The sequence below is a fragment of the Maylandia zebra genome, linkage group LG6, assembly GCF_041146795.1.
Source record: "Maylandia zebra isolate NMK-2024a linkage group LG6, Mzebra_GT3a, whole genome shotgun sequence".
Classification (NCBI taxonomy): Eukaryota; Metazoa; Chordata; class Actinopteri; order Cichliformes; family Cichlidae; genus Maylandia; species Maylandia zebra.
The window spans coordinates 12,197,297-12,215,064 of record NC_135172.1 but is presented as its reverse complement, the minus strand read 5'-3'; the positions used below and the strand labels follow the sequence as shown (position 1 = coordinate 12,215,064).

The following is a 17,768-nucleotide window of genomic DNA, read 5'->3' as shown; positions in this document are numbered from 1 at the left end:
TTTACACTATTTTCCAAAACGCTGCATCCAGAGCACAGTCAGGGACTGGAAGGAGAGAGTATATTTCCCCCATATGGACTTCTCTCTTCATTGGCTCCCAATTAAATCCCAAATAAAAATCCAAATACTTGCCCTCACACACACAAGGTCTTGAATAATCACCCCCAATTTTGTCTACAAGATCTCACAGTGCCATATCATCCCAACAGAGTGCTTTGCTCTCAGACTGCTGTCTTCCGAGGGGATTTAAAAGTACAATGGAAGGCAGAGCCATCACTTTTCAGGCCCCTCTCTGTGGAACCAGCTCCCACTTTGTATTCGGGACACAGACACTTGCTCTCATTTTTTAATTAAGCGTGAAACCTTTTTGCCAAAGTCCAATAACTTGAGAGAGGAGCCAAAGACGTCCTCGTCCCAGATTCGTCCCAAGACAGATTCACACCTATTCGCACCTTGTCTGCTGTGACCTGAAGAACTCGCGTGACCATTGCGACTCTCAAGGTGCTAAAAATCACACAAGAGTTTAAATGCGTGAGAGGCCACACTTGAGTAGCAAAGAAGCTTAGCTGATGAGATTAAATGTGCAGTTGCATGAGAGCACTAGTCTTTTTAGTGATCCACCTTTTGACCAGTTTAGAACCTGACAAGCGAGTAATCCCAATGCCCACCTTGTTAATTGTCCTGAAAGCTTCATAAGCCGGACAATGAATCAGTGATGTTGCAGTTTTTCACAGCGATGGTGGTATAGTGGCGAGCATAGCTGCCTTCCAAGCAGTTGACCCGGGTTCGATTCCCGGCCATCGCAGTTGCTTCTCGCAGTGCTGTTCAAGCATGTGGGCTGCGTACTGTTTTACACTAAAAACGTTCTCCGCTCTTTCTGCAAAGGCTTACAATGTCAGGCCAGGTGCATTCTTCATCGGCCTCGCTGCTACCGTTTGCTGTGGAAAGACACTGTTCACACAGGCTTTGAGTTCTCATCACTTCATACCTATACCTTCTTACATGACACTGGGATTGGACACGCTACTTCTTCATAAAGACACCCAGTCCCACTTTAAATATTGTGCTGAATGTTTGGAATGAAGATAACATTTTACTAACCATGTACTGATCAGCTCTTTGCGGTGGCAAAATCATCAGCTGTGTGTGTTACTGTTCATGCAAACAAGCAAGCTAATGTCAGCCAGCTAGCTTCAACCGCAGCTGTGCTGCACCAATCTCACGGAACTGCAAAACCACAAGCTTTCTCACCAAAGTCATGCAGCTACCGCATTTACAATCCAGCGTGGCCGTTGTTGTGCACATCCTACTTGAAAGACGTGTGGCGTAGGACTTGGAAGACGTATGTCTTTCAAGTATGTAGCTCCAAAACCAAATGTGGTTGTTGTGGCCGAGCGGTCAAGGCGATGGACTCGAAATCCATTGGGGTCTCCCCGCACAGGTTCGAATCCTGTCGACAACGGTCAGCTGTTTTGCGGCAGTCCAGACGTTGATTTGAGAAGAAGCCACGGCATGGAGATCACCTGAGAAGGTGCCAGGAGAAAGAGCCAGGCCTTTGCTTGTGAAAATAGAGCACGCAGAAGCAATGGACCCAGCTATGTCCTGACAAAATTAGGCACATATTCAGTAAACATGGCATCCTTCAATTGCTCTCTTAGGCACCCCAGACGTGTAGTCATCCAGGATCCTGTCTGAGTACCGCCAATGACTGATGCGTCTGACAAATGCTGATTGCTTTGCAAGAGGATCGGGATTGGAGGGACAGCGGATTTCACCGGGAATGGGACAACAGCAGAAATAGCTTCAAACATCAAACATTACTGCATGAAAAGCACAAAGAGTGGACACATTTCATTGTTTGGAACACTGCTTTTCACTTCAGCTCTTTGCATGTAAAAACTTTGCTCTTCTCCACAGCTGGCTGACGGACACGCAAAAGCGCAAGAGTGGCCACAGACCCACTATGCCGGCCTTTGTACACTCTCTCCATCTAATGATAGAGAGGAAGGATACATTCACTACTTCTAGCCTCCACTATTCAAATTCAGTATTTTCACAGCGTCCTAAAAGCTTCCTGAAAAGCCTTTACACTATTTTCCAAAACGCTGCTGTGCTGCCCCTTTAATCCTCCTCAGTTCCCTCAGTTTGAGATCCTTCCTGGGCTTGGTGTCATGGTACTCCAAGTTTTGCCAAACTTTGCAACTGTTGTAGCCCCTATGTGTGGCTGTGCTAACGACAAGAACACTTTCACATGGACTTCAGGTGCACAAGCGAGCTTTGAAGAAGTAAAAAAACTCCTGGTGAATAGTCCTGCACTGGCACTGTTTGACCCTGCCTTGCGTGTTGTGATCTCTACTGATGCAAGTGACTATGGGCTTGGTGCTGTATTTGCTCAAGTGCAACCTGATGGCACAGAAAAACCTGTGGCGTTTGCTTACCGCACACTGTCTGCAACAGATCAAAAGTACTCAACTGTTGAAAAAGAAGCTTATGCTTGTGTGTGGGCTGCAGAGAAATGGAGAACGTATTTGTGGGGCCGACGTTTCACTCTGCGGACAGACCACCAAGCTCTGACAACGCTGCTGAGCACCAAAGGGTTTAATAGGGTTGGCATGCGCATCGCCCGCTGGTCTGCCCGCCTCCTGTGTTTTGACTATGATGTTATTTGCCGCCCAGGTTCTCAGAACTATACAGCTGACTGTCTCTCTCGCCTGCCCCTGCCCGTTTCTTCCCATTCCACATCAGATTCAGATCATGAAATGGTAGCCCAAGTTTCTGCTGCCATGTCCTCACTTCCAGTTGCGGGCTTTGACTCTGCCTGTTCAACTTGCCCTGAACTGGTTGCTTTGCGTTCACAAATACAAAGTGGCTGGCCTGCCTCAATCAAAGCACTTGATGTCACGCTTGCACCTTACTACAAAATCCGTAATGAACTCTCAACCCTAAGTGATTATGTTCTCAGAGGCTCAAGGCTCATTGCACCACTTTCAGTGAGACCTAAACTGATTGCACTGGCACATGAAAGTCACCATTGTGCGCACAAAACAAAGATTAAGAGATCTCTACTGGTGGCCAAAAATGGACTCACAAGTTCAGTCTGCCATAACCTCATGCCTCCTTTGCCAGTCCAATGACAAAACTGCACATACTAATCCTGCTCCTCTCCAACCCGTCCCACTGCCTGATGGACCGTGGAAAAAACTTGGTCTTGACATTGTTGGGCCTTTTGATACTGCAATACCTGCTTGTAGATACGTCATAACATTGACTGACTACTACTCCAAATGGCCTGAGCTTGCCTTTTCACCTTATGCTACTACTGATGATGTCATTCAGTTCCTCTCATCTGTCTTTAGTCGTCATGGCAACCCAGAGAACATCAGAATCAGAATCAGAATCAGAATACTTTATTGATCCCTGGGGGAAATTATTTTTTGTTACAGTGCTCCATTTTAAACCAACATTAAGACAAGACAGACAATACGCTAACTAAGAATAGTACAATATATACATATATATACATACATACATACGTCACTTATAAATAAATATTTGGAAAAGAAACATGTGTAGTTGTAGCAGCAAACAGTGTGTTAAGTGGATGCGTTGTACAGGGAGATGGCCACAGGCAGGAATGATTTCCTGTGTCGTTCAGTGGTGCTTTTCGGTAATCTCAGTCTCTCACTGAACGAGCTCCTGTGACTGACCAACATGTCATGGAGTGGGTGGGAGGTGTTATCCAACATTGTCTTATCATAACTGACAATGGTGCACAGTTCACCTCTGTAATGTTCACCTCATTCCTCCAGAATAGAGGCATCTCCCACAGCAGAACATCTGTCTACTACCCAGCTGCAAACGGAGCAATCGAACGGTTTCATCGTGCCCTCCGCACCTGTATCCAGACATCAATCCAGCAGTCGAAACCATGGAAGGCGACTGTGCTGGATTGGCTTCAAGTTTACTGTGCAACACCGCATGCAACTACTTCCCTCTACTTCCCTCTCCCTAAGAACTCCTGTGTGGCAGGAAGATGCGTACTATACTGGATGTACTCCCTTTGCCTCCTGCTGTGTCTCCACTGGATACGTTGCACGTCACTCAGTTCAGAAATATCAGTTGAAAATGCAACGTTACACTGATGGTAGGCGTCACGCACGGAAACCTTCTTTTCTACCAGGAGAGAGTGTGAGGATAAGGAAACCCCACCATGTTCCCAAAGGACATCCCAGATTTACCCCTCCTGTAACAGTAACAAAAGCCAAAGGCTTGAATGCCTTCTTGCTGAGTGATGGAAAGAGTTGGAATGCCACTCATCTAGCACGCTGTCGCCCAGTGACTGAAAAGAACGCTGACACTGTGTAAAAGTAAGTAAAGTGTAAAGTGAGCTTGTTAGTCCCCATAGGGAAATAATTCCTCTGCATTTAACCCATTCACCCAGTGAAGCAGTGGGCAGCCACCAGTGCAGCGCCTGGGGAGCAGTGTGTAGGGACGGTACCTTGCTCAGGGGTACCTCAGGGTAGCCGTTCAGTGGAGTCGAACCCCCGACCTTCCGATCATGGGGCCACCACTCTACCTACTGAGCTGCTAGGCTGCACCACACTCAGACTGGCTCACCTACTGCCAGAAGACTGCCACGCGTCAAGTACAAGCCTCGCTGGCACAAAGACTATATTGTAGCATAATAGGTTGCTTGAAAAAGAACATTAGAGAAATGTTATTACTTGTTCTATCTTGAGTTTAAAAAGAACTGATTTTCTGCCACCAATGCACTAAGAAAAAATTGTCATGGAAAAACTGGAATAATAATTTCTTTTCATTTTACGTAGGAGTGCAATATAGTTTCAGGCTTATTAAACTTTGCTAGTTGTAGTATTCTGATGGTATAACTATTGCGACATTTAAGTTCACAAGTGTATGTGTGACTTGCTAAACAGTGAATTACTTTATTTCTGTACTACGCTATTTGGTGAACTCTTTTCATAAAGAGAGAGGAGATGTTGTCCTGTAATGATCGTACCATATTGCACCACTAGAGGGTGGTGTCGTGAAATAAGAGTAAAGTGGAGTTGGAAAAGTTTTAGAGTTAGAGTATAGTTAGATGGCTAACTGATAACTTGTTGTGTCTCCCTGTTACCTCTACGATGTAAAGTCTGTGCTGAATTCATTAAAGAGCACTGTTCCTTTATGAGGACTGGTTTATTACCGGCCGCTACTACACTGTTCTTTAAGGATGTCTGCATTTCACACAACTGTCTAATAGGATAAAATAATTGACATTGTATACCCAAAGGTCAAGTCTGGATAAACGTGTATATGATCTCCAACTTGAGTGCAAAGCCAAGGCATATAATTGTGGTGTGTTGCTCTAATTTGTTTCCTCTCTGTGCAGGGGGATGACTGAAGGGATCACCTTGCTAATCCTTGCTGTCCAAACTGGCCTCATTGAGCTGCAGGTCATCCACAGAGCCTTCCTCCTCTCTATCATCCTCTTTATTGTTGTTGCTTCCATCCTGCAGTCCATGCTGGAGATAGCTGAGTCCTAGCCCTGGGAGCATGTAGAGGCAATTAAGATAATATACCAAAGACTTTTTTCATGTGTTTATTTTTAAGAAAACTCTGTGTCCCACTGTTTGTTTTATTTTTTACTGATCATAAACAACTATTAATAACTATGGGCAGTTAGTTAATTATCACAGAATTCATTATCTATGGTCATCAGTACAACTCATGCTAACATCATAAGTTAAGTAATACTACGGTGTACTGTCCTTCTTTCTTCATTCTTAAACAGGCAGTTTGTCTTTTTGACATCAATAAATGTAATCTGACTGAATGTGTGTTTGCAAAGCCTGTTATCAACCTGACTGCTTTCTCATACGCTGGTTTTGCTGCCCGTCCCGTAGGAGTTTGTGGAAGCACTTCCGTGCAGTTTCTCTCTGTCCCTTCCTGCTGATCTTTCCAGCGTACATGGCTTTTATGATCTGCCAGTTCTTCCACACGGACTTCTGGCTTCTCATCATCATCTCCTCCTCAATCCTCACCTCTCTCCAGGTAACACACAACCGCATCGCAGTGTGCAAAAACATTAAATTAAATAGTTTAAACTTGCTCTACCCAAACAGTTCAGGCCAATAATAATTAAACATGTATATTTGCTTGTTTTTTAATTCCATAATAACTCTGAAACACTCTACCGCCAGGTGCTTGGCACTCTGTTGACCTGTTGTTCTCTTCATGGTGGAGGAGTTTCATAAAGCTCCAGTGGAGAACATGGATGAAGTCATATATTGTGTAAATGGGACCTACAGATTGCTGGAGTTTCTGGTATGTGTCACACACACGTACAGCAACTCTTTGCTAAGTTCTGACTGTAAACCAACACTGTCATGTAATGCATCAGCACTGTCTCTGCCTCACTGTCAGTGATTTGTTACCTCACCAGGTTGCGGTGTGCTGTGGTGCATCAGAGAGTGTATTTGGCGAGTGGAGTATGATGGGAAGCACCATCATCTTGGTCCACTCATACTATAACGTCTGGCTCAGAGCCGAGCTGGGCTGGCAGAGCTTCCTGCTCAGGAGAGATGCTGTAAACAAGATAAAAAGCCTCCCCACAGCTAGCAATACACAGCTGGAGCAGTATAACGACATCTGTGCTATACCTTGTGTGTCACCTCTGACACCAAGAACTGCAGCAAGCGTTTGGTGCTAGAGGTCACATTTTGAGTTTGTGAAGATATTTAAGGTAGACACACGTAATTAGCAGCAGCTGTGTTGTTGATCGGGAGGAAGCAAACAGTTTGTGACCGCTGCGCTGCTGTTAAATCCTAGAAATAAAGAATCTGAAGGACAAGATGAGTAAGGCTGGAGTTATTGGACTGTATCAAGTTTAATAAATTCATGCATACCAGTGACATTGCGTCACCCCTGCCAACGAACACCCCAGTGGTTTCAAGCCTGGGCTTAGCCTCTACAGGAGAGGTTTCAGCCATGTGTGTCCATCACAAGCCCACCACCATGATCTCAGGCCTTGAGGCAACAATCATGAAAACTAATCTTAACTGAGAGTGTTGGATGTCCTCATTGTTGCAGAGCACATGGACAGCATACTCACCTGGTTCTGTGGGCCAGCAGCACATGTCACACCATTCATCACCCTTGTCATCACATTCAATCTTGGTCTGAGAGAAACCTGAAGACAGAAACGTTCAATGATAAAAACACACAGTGGAATAAAATTGTGAGAAGTCATCAGTTGATGCAGTTTAATAAGGACACTTGTTGTTCTGTGCAGTCTCACCTGGAGCTTGCGCTTCTAGTTCATGCCATCATCACCAAAGATTCTTCAATTAATAGTTTAAAGATGTCCATGAATGCACTGCTAACTGCTCTTCACCCTGATAAAAATCAACATGCATTTAGAATAAGAAACACTTTTACAAAACCAAAAGCTTCACTGTACTTAGTGATTTATATGTCTAAGAAACAGGTTCAGTTTGTAACTGAGAGAGCGGCTCAGTGGTGCTGAATTATATTTCCAATAGAAACACAATTTCATATGTTGTAGTAACAACACACTGCCACAAGATGGCAGCCTAGGCCTACTTTACCATGCTGTTCCAGTCAAAAAGAAAAAGTGACAGAGCCTTGAAAGAGTGACAGAGACACTTTTTATGAACTCATCTGTAATGTGTCACCTTTTCTGTAGAATGAAGAAGTGCTTCCCTTCTTTTAAAGTAAATACAGGCTTACAAAGATCCTCTAAACAAAAAATCCTTGCCTGCAGAGAGCAAATTCTCTTAAATAAATGGGGGTAAGCGTAAGCTGAAGCCATCTGATGTTTATGTTCATGAATATAACACACTGAAACATTTTGTCTTTGTTTTTATTGTTTATTAAAATACTTTTAAATGTCTAGTTTTAGTTTAAGAACCATCTAGTCCAGCAGGTGGCGGTAATGCACCTTAAAGCTCTAACCGCCAAAGAAAAACCCCAAAGAAGAAGAAGCCGCGAAGTTCCCGCTTCATTGCGTTTGTGTTTTAGTTTATTTTTCTTCCTCATCTAAAGTGAAGCACTAAGGTAACTTTGATCTGAGTTCAGTCAATCTTGAATTTAGCTCCTGAGTGAAGTTTTCTGTTGCTCTCCTCGGTCTCTGTTGTCAGTTATTTGTGAACCAGTTGAAAGAAAAAGCCTCTACATCAAGTCAAGCTGCTATAAACTAATTTACAAGAAAATATTAACAAATGCTAATGAAACACAGAGAAGAAAACAGTGTTATTATTAGAAGAAAGCTTTTAAATTAGCTAAGTGTAATCAGAGTTTCTATTATTTTATTAGTCTGTTACTAAGCGCTAGTTAGCATCTCTGTCACTGTGTGGCACCTGCATAGTTTTTGAATGCAGCATGCTATCCAAGCTAGCTAGCTAACGCCAGCCATCATCAATATAAGGTCACTTCCAGCGCCAAAAAATCCAAATATGTTGGCGGTAAAAGTGCTATAATGAAATCAATTTAAAAGAAAGGTAAAAAATAAATGTATTCCAGACTAAAACACAGCTGCCTTTGTCTTATCAGCAAAGTTGTGTCAGCCCACAGGGCATGTGATTGTAAAAACTGGCCTCACTCTGAGAGGCCTGTTGTTAGAATCATTTCAAAGATAATTTGATAAATTCTGATCAGTATTCAGTAAATGAGCCTGATTAACTGTTAGCAAAATAATAATGATAGGCCAGAGATACCAGAGATTCATTTTTAAAACAAATACAGCCTCGAACCCCAAGAGGGGATCTGTGTTTTAAAAGTACTGCAGAGTTTTTAAAATAGAATAGAATAGTCTTTTATTGTCTTTGTACATATTCAACTAAATTGTGGGTGCTCCACACCAACCGTGCATGGAAAACAATATAAATAGTAAGACAGTAAGAATAAATTAGAGGACAGGTTGCAGAATGCTTGAAAGTAGTGCAATGGACTTGATATAAGTAGAGAATCGGAGTGTGACTGAGTGATGAGGGTTACTCAGATCATGGCTCAGATTTCTACACCCACTCAGATAGGATAATCTTCCACGGCACACCTGATCAGTTCTCACGGCACACGTATATATGCCGCGGCACAGTGGTTGGGAAACACTGTACTCGTTTATGCAGGTCCATCGATTGTTCTGTTTTTGTTCTTTGCCAGGGCTTTTTTTAAAGAGGAATTGCTCTCCTGGTACTGGTGTGCCATACTGCTGAATTTGGTATCGGTGCTCAAACCTTTTGTGTATGTTTTAAACAAGTTGCTCACCCAGGGAAGCTAAAATTTGTTGTTTGTGCTCTCAGATGAACATATGAGACACTTTGACTCTTCAGTGCAGTGTGGAGCCTAACAAAGTTCTGTTTTGTGTCCCAGCTGATCAGCAGGAGGAGAAGAGTCTGACGGAGCAGCAGGGGAACATTTACGCTACTTGGACTCAGCTCAGCCACTGCAGAGAAAACAATGAGTTCGACAAAGAAGGTGACAGATACTAGTGTTAAGAAATACTCCATTAACCCTTTAAGGCCTATTGGAGCAGGAATGCTCCGTTTTGCGTAACAATTTTAAAATCCCGGTAGAACTGCACTTAAGCTAACACAATTATTTTATTTAGGAATAGTTGTACTTACATCTTATGCCATCAGCTTGCCCTAGGTCACGTTTCCTTCCACATATGTATTTGCAGAAATTGCATAAAAAGCACTTGCAGCAAAAAAACATAATATACCAGAAACACGCTTTGCTGTTCATAGCACTTCCTATGTTGGAATAGATGCCAGCGCGAACTATCACATGTCCAACTTTACCTGCCAAAACCTGCCTTCAGCGACACCTATACTGGTGTTTTTAAAAGTCATGTTTGACTTTATTCTTTTCTGTATTGTTTCTGGGATGCTTAGAACTCAAACTGCACTGTTGGTAATAGTTTATTTTGATGCACATGCTGTTTGTTTGCAAATTTGCATTATAATATTTATTTTTGTTTTTCCTCAAAAATGCTCAAAAACAAATTTCCTGTGGTTGGAAACAATGTGCAACTTTTTTAAATTTACAGTTTTGAGGGATACAATTTTCTAACTACAAATATGTGTAAAAAACAAAACAAAAACAATTTAAATTTTTTTGTATTTTATTGCAGTTTTTTTGCACTTTATGTAGTTACTATGGACTTAATGCATAGATATTATTAACATTTGGGATATAATGGTCATATTGATGTATAGCAACTTGAAATGCTCCCCAAAATGGCATTAAGGCAGGGCTCTAGACTAACTTTTTGCCGGTACGCCTAACTTTAAAAAGTTAGGTGTACCAGCACAAAAGTTAGGCGCACACAAATTTTATAATAATTTATATAATATAATGTGTTTTTCTGGATACACTGTGCTTTTTCAGCATTCAAAGATTGATGACACCGTGTCAGAGCACTGGCTATGAATTTCAGAAGGATCAGGCCTTAACTTAACAGAAAAGTTAGCAATAGTTCTTTTCCTATTACAGCTACATCCACTTCTGTCGTGCCTAGGCTGCTCACTAGGGCTGGGTATCATCACTGATTTCTATAATCCATTCGATTCCGGTTTTCAAAGTCCCGATTCGATTCAAATTAGCCTCAGACAGTCAGAAATATTATAATTCTGATCATTTATCAGTACTGACTTCTTCAGAATTGTGAACATCACAGCAGATGCCTTTGTGTGAAAGTAACTGAGAATAAAACACAGAAAAACATGAAGGAGATTTTCCTTGTCTGGCTTTTTATAGCAGATAACCTTCAAAATATTCTACAATGTTCTGCATATAAAGTTTAAATTTCTTCAGTATTGAACAACAGAAAAAATAGGCTTGCTTGCCCGATGTCATTTAAGTGAAAAAAAGAATAGAAAAAGACAGCAGCCACAGCGCCGTAAACAGCGGTAGACTGGTGGGTAATAAGCGAATGAATAATACAGAAAACAGAGATTGGAGACGGGAAACTGTTCTTGAAGTACAGAGAGAGAGAGAGAGAGCTAGCTGTGCATGAAGTGTGATTTTAATAGTCGTGGAAGCAAAACAGCAAAATTCATTACGACATTGATCAAATGTGAAGCGCAGTTTGCTGCTTCTTTTGCTGCTGGCTCGGTGAATTTTGGTTGGAGAGAGACAAAACCTGCAGCTCAGAATCAGCGCAAAAAGACGTAATCACAGCGTGGACCGGACGCATCAGGATCGCTAAGCTGAGAAAGCCGAGAAAGACAAAGCTGATTCTGATGCGTTGGCTCTGTGTTTACGTCTTTGTGTGGAGTCCGTGTACCTGCTCTCATTTGCTGTTTGGTTGTTGTTGAAATGGTTTTGTGAGCTTTAATCTGAGAATCTGGCGTTTCTGGCAAAACACAGTTATATTTAAAAGTCGATTCAGGATTTAATGAATTGATATCGCTTTATTCAAGCTACTCACCTCCCACTTCCACCTGCACTTTCAACTGGACCACGGCCAATCAGAGAGGTCCCGCCCCTTACTATCTCTGATTGGTTTAGTCCACGATAGGGGCATAATGTGTGTCTGTTGTTGACCACAGGGAAGGTTGCAGATTTTTTTTTTTTTTTTTTTTTGCTACCCGAACATTTGGTCGCACAGGTGCAAGCAAATATATTTTTTAGTCGCACCACTGAAAAATTTGGTCGCATTTGCGACCAAATTGGTCGCACTCTAGAGCCCTGCATTAAGGGCATGTAAAAATTAGAGATGGACCGATCCGATATCACGTATCGTATCGGTTCGATACTGACGTAAATTACTGGATCTGATATCGGAGAGAAATAAAAAATGTAATCCGATCCATTAAATTTCAAAAAAGCACCTCACAAAACTTGCGACATGGCATAACTCGGCTCATAACCGTAGCACGTCAGAGCAGTGTGCTCATGTGATAGAGCGGCTGTGTGTATTTGTAGCCTCGCTACCAATCCGGCATTTCATCTCCGAGGAAGTTATCCCAGAGAGAAGTAAAGCAAGTGTGTAAGTTCGTCTCTGAATGTTTGTAAAGCATTCCTGCGATGGAACATATATGGAGCGACTGCCTCTTCTCTCCCCCTCCCTCTCCTGCTGCTACTTCAGTCATGAAATCATGATCAGCTGATCGGCTTTTCTGTCGCGAGTCCGTCTCTCTTGTTTGTTTATTGCCCACTTCGCGCCAGAAAGAGGAAACCAGCAGCTGAACAACAGCAGCACGTTTAACCTTGATAAGCTGTTGTTAGAATTTATTTAATATTACTTTCTACACCAGGATCCTTTTCTAGCTGACGGCTGGTAACTGTGCAGGGGCGGATCTAGCAAAGTTTAGCCAGGGTGGCCGATAGGGCATTAACAGGGAAAAGGGGGCACAAAGACATCCTTTTCTTTCTTATTCTCATTTAAAATGTCTAGATTTTAATAAATAATTATCTGAATCTTACACCCAAAGTTTTAATCTGATGTAAAATGTATAGAAGTCCATGACTGTATATAGTAACTAAGCCTAATATACCCTAGTAAGCTTTACTACTTTTTCCTTTGGGAAGGTACCATCTGTGCAGTCTGCAATTCTGTTGAAGAAAGATGTTGAATCTATTTAATTATTCTTGAAAAATAATTGATTTCTGTGAATCTTTTTTCACACTGCATCAAATTAAAGTTGATTATGTTGATTAAGCATCATGAAGTGGAGGGTGGGTGATTCCCTATCTATTTTTTTTTTTTGCTGGGAGTTTTAGAGCCCTATTATTTAGGTTACTTACTCCTTAAAATACCAGAATAGGGAGGATGGAGTAGGATTAAGTGTATTAGATTGATCACTATTACTGAACTATGAAATATTTGGGTGCTGTGTATTTTTTGCATACAGGTATAACAGAATAGCTTTAGTGTTTTGTTTTTTAACTTGAGTATGAACTTATACAAAAACAGCAAGATATTAAAAAAAAAACAGTTCTGTTGATTAAAAAATACGGATTCATATCGGTATCGGCAGATATCCAAATTTATGGTATCGGACATAAAAAAGTGGTATCGTGCCATCTCTAGTAAAAATATAAACATAAGCTCTTGGTTCTATGGTAGGTCTTAAAGGGGTAAAAGATGAAGTACTGATATATATTTTATGCAAAACTAACTGAACCTTGTGCTATATTAATGTAATGTAATATTCATGTAATAATACAATGCCTACATTGTAGAGGGTGACTTTGCCTCTAAAGAGGAAAATGGGCAGGGAAGAGGTTAAAGTGGGATTCAGCAGGATTCAACCCTAAAATCAGCTGTAGTGGCTCAGTGTGGGGAAAAGAGTCACAGCTCACAATCATTTCTATTGAGAGCTCCAGTCGATGTTCTTAATGTACAGGCTGTGATCAGCTGACCTGCTGCTCTCTGTGGATGTACACAACTGAATTCAACCAGATGTCTGCAGATGTTTCATGAGTTGTCCTGGCTGATTTCCATCCTCTACACCAGGGGTGTCAAACTCAACTGCACAGGGAGCAAAACTCAAGGCACACTTTAGGTCGCGGGCCAAACAAGATAAACATTTATTGAACACACTAAAACCATGTTTTTTAAACAGAAATATGAATAAAAACAGACAGGAATTTTATTCCAGAATAAATAAACTTAAAAAATCAACTTTAACTTTAAATGTTTTGATCTTCATAAAAATATATCCTGTCAAAATTATGCAAGTTAGAAATATGAACATGCTGCAAAAACCCCAGAAAAAATAAATGAAAACATACACAAGGTTGGAGCTGCATGTAGACGGAGCTGGGGCATTGCTGCAGGAATGGAACTAATAAACTGTGCAGGCCATTCAGTGTCGTACTTTGCCTTGAGTGTACCATTACACTGCAGCTCCATCTGAATCTGCACAGGTGCAGTTTCCACGTAAAAAAGAAGCTTGAAATTCTCTTTTTGTGCTTCACAGTCACCAAAGCGCCGCGAACTCAGTGCGCTCAGTTTATCAGCAAAGTGCGCCGACTTGGTTCAACATTACTTGGCAACAGGGAAAGTGAGACAGGTTGCACTGGTGCATTTGTGACAGCTTCACTTGAAATACCTTCACTGCATCATACATGCCATGTCCATTGTTAAATCTCCCAATTCTTTTGATCTTTGGGCTGAAGGAAGGACAATACTCGGTGTATAAATGCTCAATCAACAATCTTTTATTCCATACAATTCAACACTTTTGAGCATAAACCATCCGGAGGGGAGATGAGCGCGGGAGGGTGTCCGCCTGATCTCGAAGCGTCTGAGTGTTTCTCACATTCTTATAGCTTCAGCCCCCCTCCACCTAGTCATAAAACCTAAACATTCACATTCTTTCTCTCTTACGGCGCCTAAGTGACGGCCTTGGCTCCCTGTTTTATCTCCTCCTGATGAGATGGGGCAGAAAACCTCTCTGGTATGCTCTGTTCTCTTCTAATCAGACAAATAAGGCCATGACTCTCTGAAAACAGTATTTCTTATACCTCAGCAGTATAATGCATCATAAAACAATATCACTCATTCACAATAAATCAGCAGTCTAATGTAATACAAATCAGTTTAATAACTGTAATAGTTGTCACCTTCTTCAAAGTCAGGAGAATAATGCAAACTAAAACTACATAATAATTTCACTATCTTTAATTAGGGGTATAACGTGGCATAAGATAATATAATAATCTCACACCATGAACTGACAGATTTCCTTGCTGAGCTCAAAAACTCTATTGAGAACTTTTTCCCAACTCAGCCAACGGAACTCTGTATGATAAGGATGTCGCCAAACTCTGAATCATAGAAGGATGAAATTGATGGTGATTTAAACCTTTAAACTCAGATAAAATTTACGGTTTGTGTTACAGTGATCGTTACATGCTCCATTTATAGGACTTTACCACACAGCCTGGTGTATGATGCAGGATTGGATTTCATGTGTTACTGTTTAGGCTCAAATCAATTTGATCTTTGAAGCCCGCAGTGATGAAATAACTCCCCTCAAATGACTTAAACCAAAAGTAACAAGCCTGTGTTGAAAATGTAAGGAGTAGAAAATACAGATTTTTTTTTTTTTTTAATGTAGCGAGTAAAAGTAAAAAAAAACGTCAGGTTACAGTCAGACTCTGACATCATCCTTCACTGAACCAAGCTAGTAACTGTTACATATGATTTATTATTATCGAATAAATTATACAATTATAGAAATATATAATAGGAAACAAACAGGAAATATAAAAAAGTACAGACCTGGTAAACATTTATTACTATTCTGAGTGTGTTAGCATTAATATTTGTGCACAGGCAGGAGGGATGGGCATGATTTTAGAGTGTTTGAACAATGATTAATTATCTTTAACAGCAGGTTGGATGTAATGTGTTACTACTACCAGTAGGTGGGGATAAGAGACCTTTAAGGTGTTTGGTGCCACACTCCACCTTCAGGTTTAAAACTAGTGTTAATGGAGGGAGTTTGAAGCTTCAGTTTGTTTAATGACTGCATTTCACTCACTGCCTCTGTTTGTATCTCTGTCACTGCAGGACCAACATGGACCGAGAAGTCAGCGCTCTCAGGAGGCCGACAAACCTCACAGAAGAAAGAGAGAGAAAAAAAACACCTGTGACGAGTGTGGGAAGGATTTTACCTGGAAGTTTAAACTAAAACAACATCAGCTCATCCACACTGGAGAGAGACCGTTCAGCTGTGACTTGTGTGGAAAGTCGTTTTCCTGGAAGAATTCCCTGAAAACACACCAAGTCGTCCACAGTGGAGTTAAAGCTTACAGCTGTGATCAGTGTGGCAGAGCTTTTATTCACAGTAGCCACTTACAGAGACATCTAGTTACCCACTCTGGAGTTAAGGCATACAGCTGTGACATCTGTGGAAAAACGTTCAGCCAGCTAGGGTACCGAAATATACACCTACGCATTCACACCGGAGAAGATGTGTAATGGTGTGATCAGTGTGGCAAATACTTTACAACAGACACAGAGTTACAACGCCACATGTTTACCCACACTGAGGAGAGACCTTATCAATGTGACCTGTGTGAGAAGACTTTTAAAACTCCACAGTACCTGAGACAACACCAACAGATCCACACCAGAAAGAGACTCTACAAGTGCAGTTACTGTGAGGTTTGTATTTTTATTTTTATCTTGTAAGTTCAGTCTGACTGTTTGGAACAAGTCTGCTCATTAAATTGTGTTAGCATGTTAGCAGTTCTGCACCACCGAAGAGTAGCTCTGAGCCATTATTCAGGTTTTCATTTCATTTAAGTGTAAGTCAGATGTTACTGTAATATTAAATAAGTATTGCTGTAGTATTATGGTGGTAGTATTGTAGTTATTGTAGCCCAGTAAACTGAGTGTGTTAATTGAAACAGTAAAATGTAATTGGACGTCTGCAGAGATGCTCTTTATTTCAGGCGACTTTCAGGATAAAAGTGTTGAAGGACTGACTTACACGGTCTTTGTGTCTTTGTTTAGAAGCAGAGCGACACAGATGGATCCACTTCTCAACCCTGTCATCGCTGTGGTGGTGGGAAAGACTTTCGTTGTGACATCTGTGGAAAAACTTTCAGTCAGCAAGCCGGCCTAAAAATACATCAACGTAAACACACTGGAGACAAACTGAAATACTGCAAAGAATGTGGGAGAAGCTTCCCCACATCAGCTGAGTTAAAACAACATGAACTCTTTCACAGTGGGGTCAAAAAGCACCTCTGTGATCAGTGTGGGTCATCCTTCACCACTGCAAGTCAGCTTAAAACACACAAACGAGTCCACACAGGAGCGAAACCATACAAGTGCAGACACTGTGACAAAAGCTTCTCACAGTCAGGTCATCGTAACGAGCATGAACGTACACACATGGAAGGAAACTACAGCTGTGAGCAGTGTGACAAGAGCTTCAATAATCTCAGTTCATACTCTGCACACAAACGATCCCACGTTACTAATAAACTGTTTCACTGTTACCACTGTGCCAAAACATTCACTTCATCATCTGCTCTGTGCAAACATCAGCGCGATCACGCAGGGCTGAAACCGTTCCCATCACAGGACGACAGCGAATCTGAAGAGAGAGAAACATCCTCTTCTGGTTTCAGAGTCCAACTTAAAACCCTGGAGATCAGGCTCCACAGAGCTCAGGTCGGCTCTCCTTAAGTTTAAGTTAAAGTTCTAATGAGGCTATGAATCAAACTGTTCCTATAGTTCAATGTTAATCTTTATAAATTGTTCTTCTGTTTGTGTTCAGTCGTTACCTTTTTTTTCAGTGGTTGGATTAAAAATCAGTTTCAGTTGAAGTTTTTATTGAATGTATTTTGTTAAATAAAGTTAAAAAAATGTTAAATAAAGAATTGTTTGAACGACAAAGATTTTGAGCCATGATGTCATTTCCTGTATTTCAGAGTAAAGACTGAAGTGACGAATGGAAACATGTTTACAGTCATGGAATAAACACTGATGGGTCATCTGTAGGAAGTTCTATTGCTGACCTGACAGACTCGACCTTGTTTACAAAGAAAGAAAGGAACTGATGACATGTGTCAGCAGAGGCTTTCAGGGTTGTTTAGAGTAGAGCTGATAGTCTTAAAGAGAACACGGGGATTTTGACGATTTAACACAATGATCTGAGAAAAATGTCTGTTTCTCTCATTTTCACCGTATTCTGATCAAATTTCCAACATTCTTTTAACATGACCGGTACCGGTCCGTGAGTCATTTGGTACCGGGCCGCGAGAGTTGAGGCTCA

General features: G+C 41.4%; 1 long non-coding RNA gene and 2 other non-coding genes across 3 annotated transcripts; all 3 read left to right on the top strand.

Moving 5' to 3' along the window:
• The first annotated feature begins 733 nt into the window (after positions 1–733).
• Positions 734–805, top strand: trnag-ucc (transfer RNA glycine (anticodon UCC)). The gene has a single exon. It is a non-coding gene; the product is annotated as a tRNA-Gly (tRNA).
• Positions 806–1,380: 575 nt separating this feature from the next.
• Positions 1,381–1,462, top strand: trnas-cga (transfer RNA serine (anticodon CGA)). Its single transcript has one exon. It is a non-coding gene; the product is annotated as a tRNA-Ser (tRNA).
• Positions 1,463–7,978: 6,516 nt separating this feature from the next.
• Positions 7,979–17,381, top strand: LOC143418926 (uncharacterized). Its single transcript, XR_013098876.1, has 4 exons — positions 7,979–8,079; positions 9,394–9,498; positions 15,551–16,147; positions 16,499–17,381. It is a non-coding gene; the product is annotated as an uncharacterized LOC143418926 (long non-coding RNA).
• Positions 17,382–17,768: the final 387 nt, after the last annotated feature.